This window comes from Copadichromis virginalis, linkage group LG3 (assembly GCF_057382275.1).
Source record: "Copadichromis virginalis isolate Kocher_CV1m ecotype Utaka linkage group LG3, C_Virginalis_male_GT1.1, whole genome shotgun sequence".
Classification (NCBI taxonomy): domain Eukaryota; kingdom Metazoa; phylum Chordata; class Actinopteri; order Cichliformes; family Cichlidae; genus Copadichromis; species Copadichromis virginalis.
In genome coordinates this window covers 33612424-33620363 of record NC_140620.1, presented here as the reverse complement: position 1 = coordinate 33620363, position 7940 = coordinate 33612424, and the positions used below count along the sequence as shown (strand labels likewise).

Genomic DNA, 7940 nt, shown 5'->3' with positions numbered 1-7940 from the left:
ACATCAGAAAAAAAGGTGTGTATTTTGTTGTGGTGTGTACTTTTGACCGAAGTGAAAACAGGGTGGGCTCTAGATACAGATCCCAGTTATTCTGCTGGTCATTCACCAGTTTTCGGAGGGCTCTAAATGCAGGCATAGAAATATGTAAACACAGTAAGTAAGACAGAAAGTTTAATTAGAAGTAAAGAAATTAATAAATTATTAAGTAACAATTAAGTTTGAATAACATAAGTAATGTTATTAAAAACTGATAGATAAAAATTAGGCATACCTTTTTATGTTGAGATGAGATGAAAAGACCAATGACAACATACCATCCACAGATGGTCTGTGGATGGTATGCTGCTGTGACACTTCTTTCAATTTGCAATAACTTGCAAAGATCAGAGTTGAGCTTCAACAGATAAGGACAAGGTTATACTTCTTATACAAGCACACAAGAAAAAAATCTTTGACCCCAGTGAAGTAAAGTTAAAAAATGTAACTGAAAATTATTTAACACTTACTTCATTCACAAACTCTCTGCCTTGGTCTGACAAAATCCTTTTGGGGCAGCCATGTCTATATATAATGGAGCACAAGTGCTGGGCTACCTCAGATGCAGATTTTGTTTTTAATGGGAAAGCTTCAACCCATTTTGAAAAGTAGTCAGTTGCAGTAAGTATATACTGGAAGCCGCTTGAAGTTTTAGGAAGAGGTCCAGTAAGATCTATACCAATAAGTTCCCACACTTCAGACACCTATCAAGGACAAATAAATAATTTGAATAACAATTTGTATAATGTACACATTAACATTGATGGTTAAAATTAGTTGGCAAAGCCTCCTGCCTTTATGAATATGAGCTACAAGCATAGTTTGATGGGTAAACGGGGCATAATATTTACCTGAATACACTGTAACGGTTGCACAGCAGTCAGTGGTTTCCCAACTTTTTGACACTGGTCACATTCCAGAATCTTTAAGGTAAAAATATTTATGGAGTTCACGTAAATGTTCAACATTCTCATTTGTAAAAAACAAAAAATAAAAAACACTTACCGGTAATGACATATTCTCTAACGAACAAAATATTTAGCAACAATAGTTTGTGTGCGTGTCTTCAAATCTCTGCCAGGCCTACAGGTTATTACTGTAATGTCACTAATTAACCATATTTATTTATATTTTGCAAGTGTACAGTTTCTCTTTTAACTGATATCAAAAAAATTGCTTATTTTAAACACTATTTAACAACAGTACAAACAGTTAATACATACCCATGTTTTAATGTCAACTGTCATACCAAACCAGTAAAATCTGGAATACACTGCATTTAGCGTTTTGTGTGTGCCAGTGTGTCCTCCAATTGGAGATGAATGAAACTCATGAAATATCTTCCTGGCATCATCCATGGTTTTTACTACTCTTCTGGTTCCAACAAAGAGTTCTCCATCTGCAGTAAAACAATATATATTTAGAAATTAATTTAATCACATATATGAGTTGTTAGTATTAACAATAAATTACTGACCCTTTTGTTTGAATTTTGAGGCATATCTTCTGAGGTTTTGCCTCTGAGCCTGGTCATATCCTGAAGGGTAGGAGCCCGCAGAAATGAACGCGTAAATCTCTTCCCACTTCTTCTCCATATCTACGAATGTCAGTAAACATTTTCTTATGAGCTTCAATATGTGCAGTTGACAATGCAAATAATTTAACTTATTAAATAACGACATTACCGAAACAGCCTTAAAACACCAAAGCTGCGGACTCAAAAGTGTTGTGCAAATACCACGTGTCCAGTAACTTGACAGCAGACTTCACCGAATCTGCAAATTCGACAGTTTTGTGCAGAAAGCAGATAGCGACTTCACTTTAATATTGACAAACAATCACAAAGGCTTAAAAAAAAAATCAAGTATCAACGTCAATAAAAAGTACTAATACTTACTACTTACCTATTCTCCTGAAAATATGACAATGGAGTAGCGTGAAATCACAGCCGGATGCGCTTAGCTTCCCTTTTTGTGTTGTGCGCATGCGCGCACATGCTCAGGAACAACGGGTAGGACGGTTTACGGGGTAGGAGAAATTCCCAGAACACCGGACACCACCACCAGTAGGCAACGGGTGAAGTTTCTTGCCCAAGGACACGACGACCGAGACTGTCCAAGCCGGGGCTCGAACCGGCAACCTTCCGATTACAAGGCGAGAGGCTGATGGAGAGGGTGCTCGTGGATATCCCTCATAGCCGCTGCGTTGTGTACCTGGATGACCTGTTGGTGCATGGTGGCGACTTCGACAGTGCACTGTCTCACCTGAGCGAGGTCTTGAGTGCCATCCGATGAGCTGGGCTGTGGCTCAACCCCGCGAAATGCCGGCTGTTGGCGAGAGAGACCACGTTCTTGGGCCATGTGATCGAGGTGTCGCCACTGACCCCGCAAAAGTGGCTGTGGTCCGGGACTGGCCGACTCCCGCGAACGTCCAAGAACTGCGGAGCTTCCTGGGCCTAGCCTCCTACTACCGTCGGTTCATCAAGGGGTTCGCGACAATGGCCAGCCCCCTCCACCGCCTGACTGACAAGGGGCAGCTGTTTGGCTGGGGGGGAGCATGGCAACGCTGATGCCCTCTCCAGACGGCCCTGCGTAGCCGTCGAGTGCCGCTACTGCCTGCGACAGGAGGAGCGGGCCCAGGAGGTGCTGGGGGTGGCTCCCATTGACAACGCAGCAGCTGAAGCGGGAGCAGGAGGCCGACGCGACGTTGGTTCAGGTGGGGGCCTGGCTGGAGGCGGCGCAACGCCCCGCCTGGACGGGGGTGTTGGGACAGGAGCCCCAGGTGAAGGCCTACTACTCCCACCACAACAATCTGGAGACCCACGACGGCCTCCTGTACCGGAGATGGCGGGCCCCCGGTCAGGGCAGAGGTCTCCTGCAGCTGTTGGTGCCTCGGTCGCTGTGGTCGCAGGTGCTTGAGCTGGTCCATGGCACGGTGGGGGCAGGACACTATGGGAACGCCAAAACTCTCCGCCGCCTCAGGGGACGGTTCTACTGGCCTGGCTGTCGACGGGATGTGGAACTTCATGTGCACTGCTGTGACACCTGCACGGCACAGAAGGGCCCAACTCAATGCTCCACTGCCCCCCTTCAGCAGTACCTGGTGGGGGCCCCAATGGAAAGAGTGGGAGTGGACGTCCTAGGGCCTTTCCCCGTCACAGAGTCAGGGAACCGGTATGTGTTGGTGGCTATGGAATATTTCACGAAGTGGCCAGAGGCCTACGCGGTGCCGGACCAGAGCACAACGACGACGGTGGAGGAGATGTTCACCCGTTTTGGGGTCCTGGCTGAGCTCCACAGTGACCAGGGGCGTAACTTCAAATCGAAGGTCTTCGGGGAGATCTGCCGACGACTGGGGGTGGAGAAGACAAGAACCACACCGCTCTGCCCACAAAGCGATGGCTTGGTTGAGCGCTTCAACCGCACGCTGGCCACCCAGCTCGCCATTCTCACCAGCCGCCACCAGCGGGATTGGGACCGACATCTGCCCCTGGTCCTTTGGTCGTATCGGACTGCGGTGCAGGAGTCCAGCCAGTGCACACCTGCCGCTCTGATGTTTGGACAGGAGCTCCGGACACCTGTGGATCTGGTGTTCGGGTCCCCCCCGAGCCGGAGATTGATGGTAGGCCAGAGATGGACTACTACAGGAGGCTGAGGGAGCGGCTGCAGGTGGTTCATGACTACACCCGCCAGGCCCAGGCCCAGGCCGGAGTACGACAGAAAAGAGCCTACGACACCAAGTGCCGAGGGGGGGTTTTCATGCCTGGCGACAAGGTTTGGGTGTACTGCCCGGTTCGGAAGAGAGGAGTGTCCCCCAAACTCTGCAGTCACTGGCAAGGGCCGGCGGAGGTCGTGGAGCGGCTAACAGACGTGGTGTACCGTATCCGCATGTCGGGCCCGGGGCGCATGGTGGTGTTGCACCGTGACAGGCTCTCAGCGTACCGACCGCTCGCTCCGGCAGACGCCGGGGCAGGGGATGATGGTGGCACCCCATGTTCTGACCCGAGTGACTTTTCCCACGCCGGTCGTGACCGGCCGGTGCACCAAAAGAAGGCACCTGGACATTTGCAGGACTTTGTGTGGGGTAATGGGGTCGTCGGGGACGACTGACCCCTTAGGTGGGGGCTATGTAGCGGGTAAGGGCTGTTCGGGGTTCTGTTTGTACAGTTATGTTTTGTTTATGTTGCCATAGTGACGGGTGACGCCCTCTCGCTGCGACGGCATGTCCTTCCGGGGTCAGAGGGCACCCTGTGTGTTGTTATTGTTGTTGCTGTGCTGTTGCCGCGCTGAGCAGTTAGCTAGCGGCTGTGTTCTTCTGCAGATGTCAATAAACGGCTGTGCTCCCTGGCTAGCTCACGGGAAGCAAGACCAAACAATACCTCCGTCTCCTCCTTGTCTGAGCTCGCCACAATATAATGCCATCCTGGACATTTGTTCCGACCATTCCCTAAAACAACAGGGGCTAGATGACTTCCAGCGCCTCAGTATTATCCTGCATCCTGTTATGAAAGGCAAACGCACCCATAGTCTCTGTTTTCTAGTGAGAATACTGCTGTCAGGTAACAGACCCAGGACACACAAAGCTGGAGACTTAGAAAGGTTAAGATTAAAAAGATTGTTCACAAGGTTAATGATCCCATACCACAAGTAATCATTTTTCCAGTATGCATACAACATGTGAACTAGGGTCCCGGCTTCCTCCTGATATTTCCAGCAGGTGTCATTGTCAGCAAACTTCAACCTGACTAGCTTACTGGGAGTCCAGTAATTTCTGTGAAGCAACTTGTATTGGATAAGCTGAGACTGTGCTTCATGTGAGCAAACACACCACGATTAAACCAGCTTCCTCCAACTATCCTCTAAAATCTGAATTCCCAGATCCTTCTCCCAGCACTGCCTCAGTCCTATGGGTTCAAATTGTGGTCATAAATATTTTGTACTTGTAAATCAGTTTTATACTTGCACATCAGGATTTATATGTTTAAAAATAATTTTTGACCCTTTTATTTCATTGGTCAATGTCATGTCAATCACAAATTTAACTATCCAATCAGAGAATTGATGGGTTTGGCTGTCGGAGGGGTGCTTTTGAACTGCAGGTTCTTGAAGGGTAATAGAGTTTGAAGCTGGAGGATCTCTATATAAATATCCCATAGAAGCTAGGTCCCCTAACTTTCAGTAGCTGCTAAAAGGATAAAGTTGTGGTATATCAATGGTTAGAAATACCATTATTACTTTAGGATTAGTTTAACACAAAGTCAGGGCTGACCCGGGAGTAGGGCTGGGACAATGTGTCGACGTAATCGATTACGTCAACGCGTAAAATATGTCGACGTAAAAACATTAGTCAGGCAGTCGCAGTTGACTTAAACCACTCCACCCGAACAGTTCTACAATAAGGGGATATTTTAACCGAAAACAAAGCAAATCAGTCATTTGCCGGCTTTGTGAGGTGGACATGGCCTATCATAAAAGCACGACGGCTATGCACCAGCACCTCAAACGATGACATCCAGGAGCAGCTTCTGAAAAAGACAAACCACCATAAGTTTTCAATTTTTTTACTAACGCTGGTTTTTACCCTTTAATTCATCCAGACACCCCCCCCCCCCCCCCCCCCAATCCACGTAGACATACACTCACTCATAGACAGAGATAAACACCCAACCTCCGTAAATGCAAAAATCATTTAAGATGCTTAGCAGTAACATGTAGCAGCTGCTGTTTAGTTGGTTTTTATTTCTGGCCCATGCTGGCAGGCGCATTCCGACTCGTTTTGATCATCCCTTATCAAAATCGGAGAAAGACAAAAATGTGAGACAGCGAATTGGCCACAGGAAAAATGTTAACAAGGATAATACACCACCTGCTAAACGGTGATGGTGATTATCATTAATCTCTTACTGTTATGCTATGAAGGCACATGGCATAACAGTGAGGCACATACATGGTATAGATAGATAGATAGTAGGGTGCAACGATACACAAAATTCACGGTTCGGTTCAGTTCGATATTTTGGTGTCACGGTTCGATATTTTTTCGATACAAAAAAATGTTCATGCCTTTTTAATTTGTCATTTATTAAAAGTATAAATATATATTTTAACTCAAAGGTACAGTTTTTAAATTTAATGTTGCTGAAACAACAAAATAATAAAAAAATAAATCTATCTGATCGAGAAATCACTCATCTTTGGAAAAGAGAGTTTATTACAGAGAAATGGCTCTTTCCAAAATAAAAGCTACACTATACGCTTTTGACGTCTGGAGGACTACTGTCAGAGAAGAAGTACACTATGCACCCCCCAGGAGGGGGCTGTACTTACCGAGAGCGTCTTATCTATGATTTTAAAAGACATGAGACCACTTGCTGTGGTTGAAGGTGAGGAATTCAAAGAAATGCTGACCACTTTCCAACCAGGTTACACTCTGCCGTCTAGGCGTCATTTTGCAAGCATGATAGAGAGAAAGTATGAAACTTCTGTGGAGAAACTAAGGAATTAACTAAAAAAGGCCACATCCAAAATCTCCCTTACCACTGATGCTTGGACAAGTCTGATCACAGAGTCCTATTTAGGGGTAACTTGTCATTTCATTAATGACAATTGGGATCTTCTCTCCTTCAATTTAGCAACACTGCCAGTTGAAGAGCGCCACACTGCAGAAAACCTTGCCTCCTGGGTGGAGAAGGTGGCAGAAAAATTCCACATTTCCTTGCATAATGTCCTTGCCATTGTGCATGATAATGCAAGTAACATAGTTTCAGCTCTTCACATCCTGAAAGAGAAGTTTGGAGTGGTGTCCTATCGGTTTGCCGGGCATACACTTCAACTGGTTGTAAATTATGCACTGAAAGACCCCAAGATTGATAAGGCACTATCAGCTGCACGGGGCCTTGTAAAGCACATCAGGAAAAGTGAGCCAGCTAGCACCAAACTTAAGCAGAAGCAAAAACAGATGGGTACAGCTGAGCATAAACTAATCCAGGATGTCACTGTCAGATGGAACAGTTCATACTACATGATTGAACGTCTGTTGGAACAGAGATGGCCAGTGGTTGCGACGCTTTCAGATCCAGAAGTCACACAGCGTGGGAAACAGTACCTAGATCTGAAAAAATGATCAGTGGATTCTTCTGGATGAATTGAAGGAGGTGCTCAAGCCTTATGAGCAAGCCACTAATGTTCTCAGTGGACAGTCTTATGTCACAGTCTCTGTTCTTCCCCCCCTGCTGAAAGGTCTCCTGAAATCCACCCAAAACAAATCATTTGATTCTGCTGCAGTGAACTCTTTCCAGAACTGTGCAGAAGAGGAAATCTTGTATAGGTCGCAGCCAGAAGTATCTGCATTTCAAGCAGGTTGGAAAAATGTGTCACTCATTGCTGCTGCCCTCGATCCACGTTTTCGTAAACTGAAATTCCTTTCTCCAGAAGATGCTCTGAAACTGCAAGCAAGAATACAGAGGGAGGCACTTGATCTCAAAAGGGAGCAGAGATCACAGTTAGAGCAGGAACATGTGGGACAGGAAGCCTCAGCAAGTCCCCCAACAAAGAAGAGATCTGTGTTGGACACTTTATTGGGTACAGATTCTGAGGAGGAAGATTTTAATGAAAACACTGACCAGGTTGGGGATGGAGAAAATGAGGCAGTGAGGAAAGAAGTATTGTTGTATTTTGGGGAAGCCCCTATTCCAAGGGATAATGACCCCCTTACATGATGGAAGAATAATGCAACAAGATTCCCCACACTAGCTACTTTAGCCAAATCATATCTGGCTGTACCTGCCACATCAACACCATCTGAAAGGCTTTTTTCAGTTGCTGGAAACATTGTCACCAAAAAAAAGGGCAAGCCTGACTGCTGAGCATGTAGAAATGCTAACATTCCTCCACTCCAATGCATAA

At 46.2% G+C, this 7940-nt stretch overlaps 1 long non-coding RNA gene and 1 pseudogene across 1 annotated transcript; one reads left to right on the top strand and one right to left on the bottom strand.

The window, feature by feature from the left end:
* Positions 1–892: 892 nt before the first annotated feature.
* LOC146714276 (uncharacterized) lies at positions 893–1807 on the bottom strand. The gene is made up of 4 exons (XR_014919296.1): positions 1722–1807; positions 1514–1633; positions 1260–1435; positions 893–959 (listed from the first exon to the last, which is right to left on the bottom strand). It is a non-coding gene; the product is annotated as an uncharacterized LOC146714276 (long non-coding RNA).
* A 4685-nt stretch (positions 1808–6492) lies between these two features.
* Positions 6493–7940, top strand: LOC146714275 (E3 SUMO-protein ligase ZBED1-like; annotated as a pseudogene).